Below are 11561 nucleotides of genomic sequence, written 5' to 3' on the forward strand. Positions count from 1 at the left end.
AAAAACCTGGTTTAAACCAAAAAAAACCGGGTTTAAACAAAAAAAAACTGTTTTTTTGTTTTTTTCAATAAAAACAATGGTTTTTGCCAACCCTGCTTCCTGGAAGCTCGCTTTAATATTACTGTGTAACTTTCAACAAACTGGTTATGTATTTTTTCTTCTTTTGGGAGTAGGGACTCTTTCTCATCATGATATACATCAAAATTTACAGTCTGTGGGCATCAATACGGAGCATTTAAAAAGGAAACAGAATGTTCATTCTTAAAGAAAAAAAAATCGAACTCTTGTTTCGTCGAATTGTTAGAGCATGCGACTTCGTATTCGAAGTACGTGGTCCCTGGTTGTACTCCCACTTGAATCACTTAACATTTTCTGGTATTGACTTGTCATCATAGAGGATCGTGGTGGTTCAGTGATAGAGCGCTCACCTCTCGTGAGTGGGCTCTTTGGTTCAATCCCAAGTCGTGCCTTGTGGGTCTTGTGATGAACAACTACCATTTTGTCGGTTTTCTCGGATTATCCTGTTTCCTCTTTCTTCATACCGTTCATTAATATCATCGTTCCCCCTAAGCTTCCAAGGCATAATCTTGGGACTTGAAACTGAAAGATGTCTTTTTTTTTTTTTTTTTTTTTTTAATGATAAGGCAATTGGAGAACTATGTGAATTAAAAGTAGTGAACTCATGTCTAAAAACTCAGAATTAAAGATACCTGAGCTAATGCGCTGACCACGCATCACTTAACTGAACGTGCTACATCTGGCTAGCCATAGCCCTTCACAGATTGTAGTGCACTGAGTTTAGTACTTCTTTCTATCTGTTAACTAATTTCATCAGTGCTTCACACCTATATGACTAAAGACAACTAAAAATAATGTGACTTGTTTGTTATATAGGGGGACAGATGATGTCAATTCGGGACGATGAATGGGCAATAAATATAGTGAAAGCAACTACAATATGGTTAAGTGTTACGAGATGTCTTCCTGTATAACAATATTAGAATCCCTTTCGAAAATGAGATCTTTCAGTTTAATCTCCTTTAGGCTAAGACAGACGGATGATTAAGGCAAGTGGAAAAATCGGTTGAATGATACTGTGGAAGGAAAGGGGAGTACCCTGAAAAAAAACAGACACAATGTTGTCCACCACAAATTTACTTGACCGAGGATCCAACCAGAGACCTCACACACCAGATGTAAGCGCTCTACCACTGAGCCACCTTGCCCTCAAAGGCTGTTTCGTGATAACTATTTACAATTTAGGCTATATCGCATTTACAGCACCCACATTCACAATCGCTACACAGACAGAGAAAAAGGAGCCTTAAAATCCTAAATCTAGTTTTGCATTCCTAATAGCACAATAGTATTCAATAGGAGAACGTGTCATAGCGTTTGAATCGTATAATAAACTTGAAATCGAACGAAAGGAATACATCGTAAATTAAATTTGATACATCCGAGAGAGTAGTTATAATAAATATTTTTAATATTTCGAACAATGCGTTGTTCATTATAAGGAACTTGTAGTGAAGATAAATGGCATTTAGTAATCTTAAAATTAGGATTAGGAGTTAGATTCTGGGTTTTTAGTATATATGGTCATGTTAGCCCATCATGTATGAGGGATGACGTCCCCCAGCGATCACACTGCCCGGGGAGGAAAGAAGCGGCCTGAGCCATTATGTTAGGTATGATCTTGGCATCTACCTGGTGTTACTGAACAGGTATATGTTGTTGTGTAAGTTTTAGCGAAAGATGAAGTGAAAGTGATGTTTGTCTACTCAGCAGGTCCATTTCCACCTCTTGCATATTCTGGGAAGCTGTGTGTTCTCTGGATTCATCCAGTGTATGTACTTTATAAGATGAACCCTACTAGTAATCATAAGAATGATGAAGAAATCATTGTTAGAAATACAGAATTATTAATTACTACTACTCCCTCGGAGCTGAGTATAAGCAACATTCCATTATCGCCACAAGTTGTTGGCAAGGTGCTTGAACTCTCCCTCCTCCAGGATGCCTCAACGGAACGGTTGCGTGACGAAAGTATGCGTATATAGTAACACTTCTATATCGAATCTTTCGGGTACTTCCATTAGGATTCCACAGCTACAACTTTTACAATTACAACAGGCAGTTGCATCCGAAAACAGTAACATTTGAAGGATTTTCGAGATTCCTTGCCAACGCTGTTCCTTGTAAGAGTATTTAAAAACGAAAAATCGCTTAGTCAATAAAGAAACAAAGAGTATTCTCGTATTCCAAACTATAAAATTTCTTGAATAGTGTTAAGCATGTACAAGAAAATTTGACAGGATCTCAACATTAAAAGTACGAACTCGGTATTCGCTCAATTGAAGAGAGGAAAACCCTAAAAAGAAGGCTGCAGTTGAATTCTAACACGAGACTTACCGATTTTTAAGTGAGAATGCTAGTTGTTCGTTCACGCCAACTTGTCAATTACTTTCATATAATTAAATATTTAGTTAAATGTCACGAGCTAGGTTTTGTGAGACTTTCTCTGCTCTTACATGTTACATATCCTTAAGGGCCACATCATCTTTAATGTTCATGTTCATGTTTAAAAGTTCATGTTCAAATTTTATTTAAAATACTAAAAAGAAAATGTAATACTTCTAAACAAGCAGATTAAGGACCTAGATGCAACCATATTGTAACAAGAGACTTGGAATTGCATTCTATTGGGATTTTCCATTTGCACTAAATATAGTCGAACAAGATCAGCTTCGTAATCCACTAGGAAATTAATAGAAGTATCGCAGTCAGACTAAGCGAAAGCAGAAGAATGATGCACAGAGTTAGGGCGTTAGGACGAGTGCAATTTGAAGTTAGTATGACTTAACAATACCTTAAGAAGTGCGTATGATGCAAGGGTTTATATGAGTTAAGTTCCGTTCAGCCCCGCTGCGATAACTGAAAATTTGCAAAATTTACCCGGAAGAATTGGTGAGTGTGGTTGCTGCAGAGCGTGATGGAATAATAAAAGGGTAAAAATTAGTTTATTTATATTGGTGATAGTGAAGATGGATCTATTTGAGTATGGCTGACGTTATGGCGGGAGATTATCCCATTGTAGAGGTAGGAATGTACCGATGTATCGGTAATATAGGCCACTTGGGAGTATCAGTATCGGCAAATGGACACCGATATTTACCGATACATTCTCCAAACTATCTTTAATTTGTTTAAAATTAACAGTGACGCTTATATTTCATTAATTTCTTTTAGAAGTTGATCGAAATTATTATCAATTGTACTTTATGCATGTGTACGCCTTGATTTGCACTACTCCTACTCAACTGATATTCTTAGTCCCTCCATATCAAAATAGTGGTGAAGAAAAGCCAAAGGTCCTCAGTCAGGATCATGGGCGCCCGAAGAACATTTTCTAGGGAGGGCCCATTCCATGGTTGCTATATTACATCTGGTATTTAATATACGTGGTTTGCTATATTATGTATACATTTTCGTGAGTTAGGCGGGGACCCTCCTGCCCCCCTTCGGGCGCCCATGGTCAGGATAGCAGACCCGTCATCTGAGTCCCAAACGAGAAAATGCAATGGAAGAAACCAGTGGCGGATCTAGAAGGTAAAAACTGTGTGTGGGGGGGAGGGAAAGCCAGTACCCAGACTATGATACGTATATATATATATATATATATATATATATATATATATATATATATATATATATATATATATATAAACAAACTTCCAAAAATATATAAATAATAGCTTAAATTATTTTGTCGCAGAAAAACTGGGATCCCTAGGCCCTTCGGCCCTGGCCTAGATCCGCCACTGGAAGAAACCCGTCTTATTTTCTCTTACTGGTTAAAAACAATTAGTTCTAAAGTTAATAAATAGTGGGTCGCTTAAAGAATCCGCTTATTTTTTATGGCATACACAGCAACACCTGGTTCACCACGCATAGCTTTTTAAACAATACAAATTTGTAATGGTAGTATCCGTTTGCATTATATATATGTAGGGGCAGTTTTTGTAAGTATTACCGGTTCATAGAAAAAATGTGCCATATAATACTTGCCGTGGCGTGAGTACATATTGGTTATTTGTCTTCCCATGGAGTTAAGAAAGCTACATGAATTGCGTTTTAATTGCCATGGAAAATGGCCCAAAGATTAACCTTTTGGAGCGCAATAACTCCAGCGTACTTTCATTTCTTACGAGATCTCGATATTAGTCAGCCACTTTGAAACTAATCGAGAGAACATTTCTGAAAACAAGAAAAGTCTTTCACAAGTTATTCTTTAATTTCACAAAAATCGACAATTCCTAAAATGTCTTTTCTGTAATAGTAAGGAATATTGATTAAAAAGAGAGTAATAAGAATCAATTTTTTACCTTTTTCATTCTTTTGCCGACAGCAGTAGTCCGCAGTTACAAGTTGGTAGTGAAAGAAATTTTTTTTCTTTTTCTACTAGCAGACACAACAATGCCCTTTTCGTAGACGCAGCAAAGCCGTTTTCGTTGGCTTTTTTCTTTGAACAGAAAACAAGAAAGAAATAGTTGAGAATGCTGAAAGAGCAAGAATGCAAGAGATCCGCACGAACTTAAAAAGAATTAATTTTTTTCGAAATTTGTATGAAATTGTATATTAAATGTATTTCATTAAATTCAATAGATAACACATTTACATATTTGAAACCTACCTATTAGGGAGGGAATCTGTTGAACTAGCTATATTGAGCTGTCACTTTTTATCACCGTATATTGAAAATGAAGAAATAACCAGTGGTCATCGATTACTGTTTGTTAACAAAATGTTTACCATTCTCTTGGTATTGATATATACCAATATTATCTGTCTATGACTTACGGTTCCTGAGATATGCCTTCTTAACTCTCCCGAAAACAGAACTTTTTGGCCAATATCTTCGGAACGGTAAGTCACTGAGAGATGGTGTTGATCAATACCTAAGAGAATGGTGAACATTTTAGTACCAAATAGTGACCACTGGCCACTGACCAAATCTCACAATTTTCCGGACAGAATTTTCAACTATTCATGAGCAAGGAATCAAATCTCTTCTTAGATCTTCGTTGTTTAAAAGTACAAAGGGCTGGTAACTATTTGCGTTGCTTTTGTCAATTTACTTAATAATGAAATACGATATACGGTATTTTACATGAAAAAATCAGTATCCTATTAATTATACAACCTTTCGTCAAACAGTGTTAGAAACAATCAAGAAAATTGACATTGATACACAAATATTCAGATCATGTCTTGCCTCCCCTCCACTTATAACGTCTAATCACTGCCACTGTATGTATGTAATAGAGACTAGTAAATGCACTATAACTGTCAAAGTACATTAACACTCTAACTATTAATCACTGACTCTTAGAATTAAGTTTACACTACATAAGCATTTGTTACTTTTAAATTCATTTTATGTGAGCTCGCCTAAATTTAGAGCAAATATATTTTTTGTGTGGAACCTAATATGAAGTTCTGCTTTTTGTCTTTGTATGCCAAGTTTTGGCCTTATATCTAGTATACCCTATTATAAAAATGAAATGAAATCTTTGAGTTTTACGTCCCACGGTTATTCCGATTAGGCTAAAGGAGACGGTGATGATGAGTAATGAATGAAATGGTGGAATTAAGAAAGTGGGAGGAAACGGGAGAACCCCGAGAAAACCCACGCACACGGTATTTGTCCACCATAAAGTTCACTTGGCGGGGGCTGGGTACCCCATTATAATGTTGATCATTTCATTATTCTGAAAATTCCTGATAATATATAAGAAATGTGTCCAAAAGTATCGGCATCGGTCACTTCAGTATCGTACATCCCTATCTAGAGGAAGTATTGTATATTGAGAAGATGGTAAATATCCATGCAAGCTCTGATTTAACAGTTCTTTCTTTGTACACTTAAATACCAACGAGGATGGATTAATGGGAATATTCTAGAACACAGCCCCCCCCCCTTCCATATAGGTTAGTAGCTAGGTTTGTTACTTTCTGTACCAAAGTTTAATATTTAATTCGCATAGTATTCCCGAGCGAGCGTTAGCGAGTGAAGGCGGGTTAGTGTCCCGCAGGGCACGTTGTTTTCTGTCTTTACTACAGTTCAATGGGAAGGGGAACATGTGTCCTAGAACCTTGACTGGATTAATGAATGTAAGGACGCGATGTCGAAGATGTAGGAAAGATGTTAAGATAAGGAAAAATAAATGAAATTATGTTTTCAAATGTAATACACAAGTCAATGATATTAAATGTTATTGGAAAAATGCGGCAACAAAGACAACATTTTTTGAGCATGCTCGATTGTCAGTGGGAAAGGTACTGTATTTTATTTCATAAGGAAGACATGATGAAGTGCAAAGCCGTGAAGGGCAAGGAAGTATAAAAAGTGACCATAGAAAAGTCATAAAGCTGTGCCACACACGACATTTGTTTTTATACCACATGAAATGTTTCTCCACTATCCTCGTTTATGTATATATTCACCTTTACTGTAGCGCCTGCTCCCTACGGACGCACCCCGTCGCTAACGCTCGGGTCAGTTTATAGTAGTTACCTAATACATAATGGTATTTACTCAACCCTCTTAAAGACAATCTGCACCCAGTAATGCAGCACCTATCTTAAGAAATATTAACTAAGCCAGAAAGAGTACATTTCTGCTAAGGCAACATTTTATAAGTATAAATGTCTTCCCCAAGCAAAATAAGACAGTACCGTGAACGAAACGTAATCTATTTACCAAAATTAGCAAAGCCTTTGGCAGGCGATTTGTAATTATTGATCAGTTATTTCTGTCCATTAGCTAAGGGGTTTAACGGAATACATCTCGTTTACATTGTGTGAAGTCGCTTGCCTTATGAAAAATTATCTTGTAAATCATACACAAATCATGTTAATTCAACCTTATTAAGAATTAACAAGATTAAATTGTTAAAAGAATTAACATTAACGCCTAAATAAATAAAGTTCAATTATTCACTCATTGTGAATGTTTAGATTTGATCAGTAACTTTCTAAGCTCTTGATTCCCAGATTCTTAATCTGTAGCCTTGTGTAAACGATTGTATTACCTAATTTAAGGGTAAATGAAACACTTCTCTTGTCCCGGTATACACGACCTTGTATAATTGAGCATGCTTCTGAATACTCCAATATTTCATGAAATCCTGTAAGTTTCATGTCTAAAGATCACGAAAGCGTCTGATTCTTTCTGAATTCCGCTCGATTCTGTGCCTTTTTCTTACAATTCGTCCTTTTGAGATCTGAGGACTACATAGTTATGAACAAATTTTTACAATATCTAGTTATCTACAAGACCTGTAATGTATATTATATCGGACAATTTATACTATCTCATTTTAATTTATAGTTAAAACAGTATTTATTAAATATTAATGAACAACGACGTTAATAAGCATAATTTTCAGTTCTTTTAAGCATTGAACAAAGCAGGGTCATCATGATCAGCAGTCAATTGTTCTCACATCTTCCAACGTTACTACTACTCTAGAATATCACAGTTACAAAAAAAATTAAGAGTGTCACTCACTAGGTTTCTGGTTCCTACAATATTGAATTTGCTAAATTTATGCTACTTACGAATATATATAGTTAAAGTTTCAAGAAAACTTTTAAAATCGTAATAATATACACTCCAGACGCCATTTAATCCAAGCAAAGCTTGAACTTCGCGCCATCTACTGGAGACATTTAGAAAATAATTTACTTCCATTATTATTGAAATAATAATTTATTTCTAATAATCTAGCGAAAACGAAAGTCTTTGCAGTAATTGGAAAACAAAACGCAGATCACTGCGTTGTGGGTTAACTAGACTGAATAGACTTTTATGCTGATCGTATTTTCCATGATCATTTTTACTTGTCCTGTGTTACTACTGGACATTTAAAAAAAAAAAAAAAAAAAAAGGAGAGTGGGGCGGCATTTCTTTTCCGATTCGTTGCTCACGCATGCTTGATATATAGGGGAAGGCGTTGCACCTGTGAACACTTTTAGTTTTCGAAATTTTGGGGCTAATATTCAGCACTTTCCCCCCATTTTTAATTATATATTTGAAGTGTCATCTCTTCGCTATCAGATAGGATAAAGAACATATCCGTTTTGTTCACAGGTACATTATGGTCATGTATTAATACCATTGAACAGACCCTCTTGTACCTTTGAACAAAGTGATAATTACAACTTTTCTGCGGCAATAATATAAAAAGGAGCCATAACTATTAGCAGTTATAAATTGCAATAAAAGGTTTAGCTATAAACAGTTCAGCAGAATTGAAATTTTATTAATTTTAATTCAAAATGGAAAGGAAGTTCTAAGAAAAACTTGTGAACAATAAGCTTGAGTATATATGACTTCTAACCAGTTCGACCCAGTGGCGGCTAATGTTAGTGTTGCAGCGTTGCGCAACGACCAAAGTATTTCAAGAAAAAAATATTATTATCAATAGTAGTAAAGAACAGAAAAAATACTTTTTAATACTTGCATATATACACTTTAAATAACATATTTTTTACTTCTGTAACTGTCCGTTCCGTTAATCCGTTTTAAAAAGCGAAAAATAATCCGTCACAGAGTCTCTAATTTATATTGTGTTGCAGCGAGCATACAACGACCAGATTCCTTCAGCGCGGCAATTGGAGCGAATGTTAAGTCTCCTTTCCCCTATCTCAGAAGTTAAAGGGACTGGTCGTTGCAGTGCTTCTGCAACACAGCACGATTTCCAGTGAACAAGGAGGTTTCTCACGCTAAACAAGATTTCTGAATTTTCTTTCACTAGCAATTAACAAATGGAATTTGTTTTTATGCATTCACATTTTAAATTACGGGACCATACTGAAGCAAATCAATATAATGACAATTAAAAATAGTGATTGCAGAATTACAAAATAAGAAAGAAAATATCTAGTAGAGGAGAAAACAAATGAAAGTAGACCAGCATTTACAAGTTAATTCTTAGCTTATAGGGTGAATGTGCCAGTACTCAGCCTCCTAACTCAAATTTTAAGTTTGAATGTCATTTTTGATTTTAATTTTGAACAGAATGAGACTTCTTCATGATATATGTATTCATTATTTAGTCTAGTTTACAATAAAAGGAGTGTTTTTAATGTCATTATTAGGATTTTAACAATATTTATAAAATTCCTAAAAATGCCGAAAAATACCAGTACTCAGCCACTACATTCTAGAACTCAGCCATTAACGAACCTAAAGTCAGCCAACAAAATTCGAAACTAATAATAAAAACAGATGTAATATCATGGAGCGTTTTTTATTTTGCTACATGACACTACAAATATAACAGATTACGTTATAATTGTTTAACAAAAAACACATTATTTATTTCTCGGAAAAACAGGAACAAAATTGTATTGAGCGGACCCTTCGTAAAAATATAAGCAACCATGAAGCTAACACATTTCAAATAGAACTAAAGTTGTTAGATCATAGCCAAATTTCATGACCAGTATATCGCAATATCATTTGATCACTCCAGTTAAAAGTTAGAAAAAGCCAAAAGAAAAAAAAATCGCAATAATATGTAATAAAATCGAATTATGTCTTCATAAAAATTCTACGAAGTTAGGAATATTTCTCATAGAACTAGAGTAGAAATATGTCACAGCCATCAGTTTATCACCATGTTTGAATACCTTTATTAAGTTAGAAAACGGAAATAAAACATTTACTTCTCACAAAAAATAATTAATAATAATAATAAAATTGTAGTAGTTGTCGTTTCACAAAAATTCCAGGAAGTTGGAATTTTCTTTTTTGCTCTTTCTTTCTTTTTTCTTTCTTTTCTTTTCTTGTTTGGCTTAATTGCTTTCTTCCGTTCTAAGATCTTGGCTATCATTATATTTCTCCATTCATCTGACGATATGGCACTTGATAATTTATTTTGCTTCGTTGCCTCTTTGAAGTCTTCGCAATTGGCTCTGGCCAAAATAAATTATTTTCAAAATTTGGTGAGACGTGTCTACTGTTATTTGAACTTTTTTCGGGAGCTTTATCTATGATTGTCTATGATTTCTCTTTATCTATGATTGTCCATGACTTCTCAATATTATCGTTGCCGCTTTGAACTTGAAGTAATGTACCATCTTTTAAAACACCGTACCATCTTCCATTACATTATGGACCAATATTTCAGTACGATCTGCTTGACAAGGAAATAGAGAAGGAATATGCGAGGAAATCAGTCAGCCGATACACTGCAATCTTTTTCCAAACGTCTTTTCACTAAGCTATTTTTAATGTATTTGGAGTAGTCTACAGTATTTGCATTGAAAGGACACAAGCCACATTTCCTGAAACAATTTCTAATTGAATCGGAGAGAAAAGAAGACAAGAGTGAAGAGAAATGAGATTTTGTTACACATTTATGTTTTTGGGTTGGCTTTGCCAGTCATGAACTCTCTTCTTCCATTCTATCTTGAGGGGTTTGAAGACACTAACATTTGCTGGCTGAAGAATGTGTATTGTATTAGGTGGTAAGGCATATAGAATTATTCAGTTTTCGATGCAAAACACATTAAGTTCCATAGTTGGATGTGTGCGATGCCCTTCAGCAAACAAAATTATTGGTCTTTTAACGTTATTTCTTCCAGCTATTTGTTTATACCATTTACAATATACTCATAAAAAGTATCAATCCTCATCCAGGCCTGTTTCTGATTTTGCCTAAAACCAGACCTTTGGCATACTTTCTATGATGTCAGGCGATGGTTTAACATACGGGAAAATAACCATTGGAAATATAGTTTCGCCTTTTGCCAGAGAAAACTAGAAGAACAGTGATTGTTTTCAATTGCACGTCGGACTTCATAAACATTTTTCAAACCTTTCGATACGATAACTTTACCAGTTTCGAGACAAAGGCTAAAACTAGTTTCATCACCACTAAAGATTCGGGTGGGATCTTGCAGAATATCGGATGCGTTAATGCTTTGGAGGTACCTTGAGTTCTTTAAACCACTTCCGAATAAATTCTTCGGTGACTGTTGCTCTTGCCTTCGGGAACTCTGCAAACTAATTCTGGGTTTCCTCGTAAGAACAATTTATACCATTTCTCTTCTAGATAGCTCTCTTTGAAAAGTTTCTCTCTATTGTCACTTTTTACAATATTGTATACTGTATTCAATATATCCATTTTATTTTGCCCAAATCCAACTTTGGCTATTTTAGTGTGTTGCGAGAAACATTGAATGTTCTGCTAGCTTCAAGTATAGTCAGTCCATTTTCTACAGCCCTCAGTGCATTGTAGAGAGACTCTTCTAGGTACTGGTGAATTGACCATCGTTTTCATTTCTTAACTTCCATTTTTCTTCCTTTTTCATTCATTTATATTTACTTCCATGAAATGAGTAAGTGGGAACCTGTTTTTTTTGCAAATTTGGATATTGATATTTAAAATTGCAGTAAAATTACAAACAGGGCTGACTTTTGGCTTTCGAGGCACCAGTACTCGGCCTTTGCATTTTTACCTGGGCTGACTACTGGAAAAACAAAG

The 11561-nt window shown here is 35.1% G+C and overlaps 1 protein-coding gene across 3 annotated transcripts in view; it reads right to left on the reverse strand.

Annotated features, from left to right (window-relative positions):
- Positions 1-7875, reverse strand: part of LOC145694811 (uncharacterized) — a 57594-nt gene extending 49719 nt beyond the window's left edge. Inside the window, exons 1-2 of one of the 3 annotated variants that reach the window (XM_081771461.1) lie at positions 7627-7875; positions 4389-4525 (exon numbers count right to left, since the gene is read on the reverse strand). The gene's annotated coding sequence lies outside the window, so the exon portion shown is untranslated. Of the gene's footprint in view, positions 1-4388; positions 4526-7097; positions 7285-7626 lie in introns of those variants that run through there. The other 2 variants (XM_081771460.1, XM_081771462.1) reach the window with 2 other exon arrangements.
- Between the last annotated feature and the right edge of the window lie 3686 nt (positions 7876-11561).

Source organism: Thermobia domestica, chromosome 9, assembly GCF_964235325.1.
Source record: "Thermobia domestica chromosome 9, izTheDome1.hap1.1, whole genome shotgun sequence".
Classification (NCBI taxonomy): domain Eukaryota; kingdom Metazoa; phylum Arthropoda; class Insecta; order Zygentoma; family Lepismatidae; genus Thermobia; species Thermobia domestica.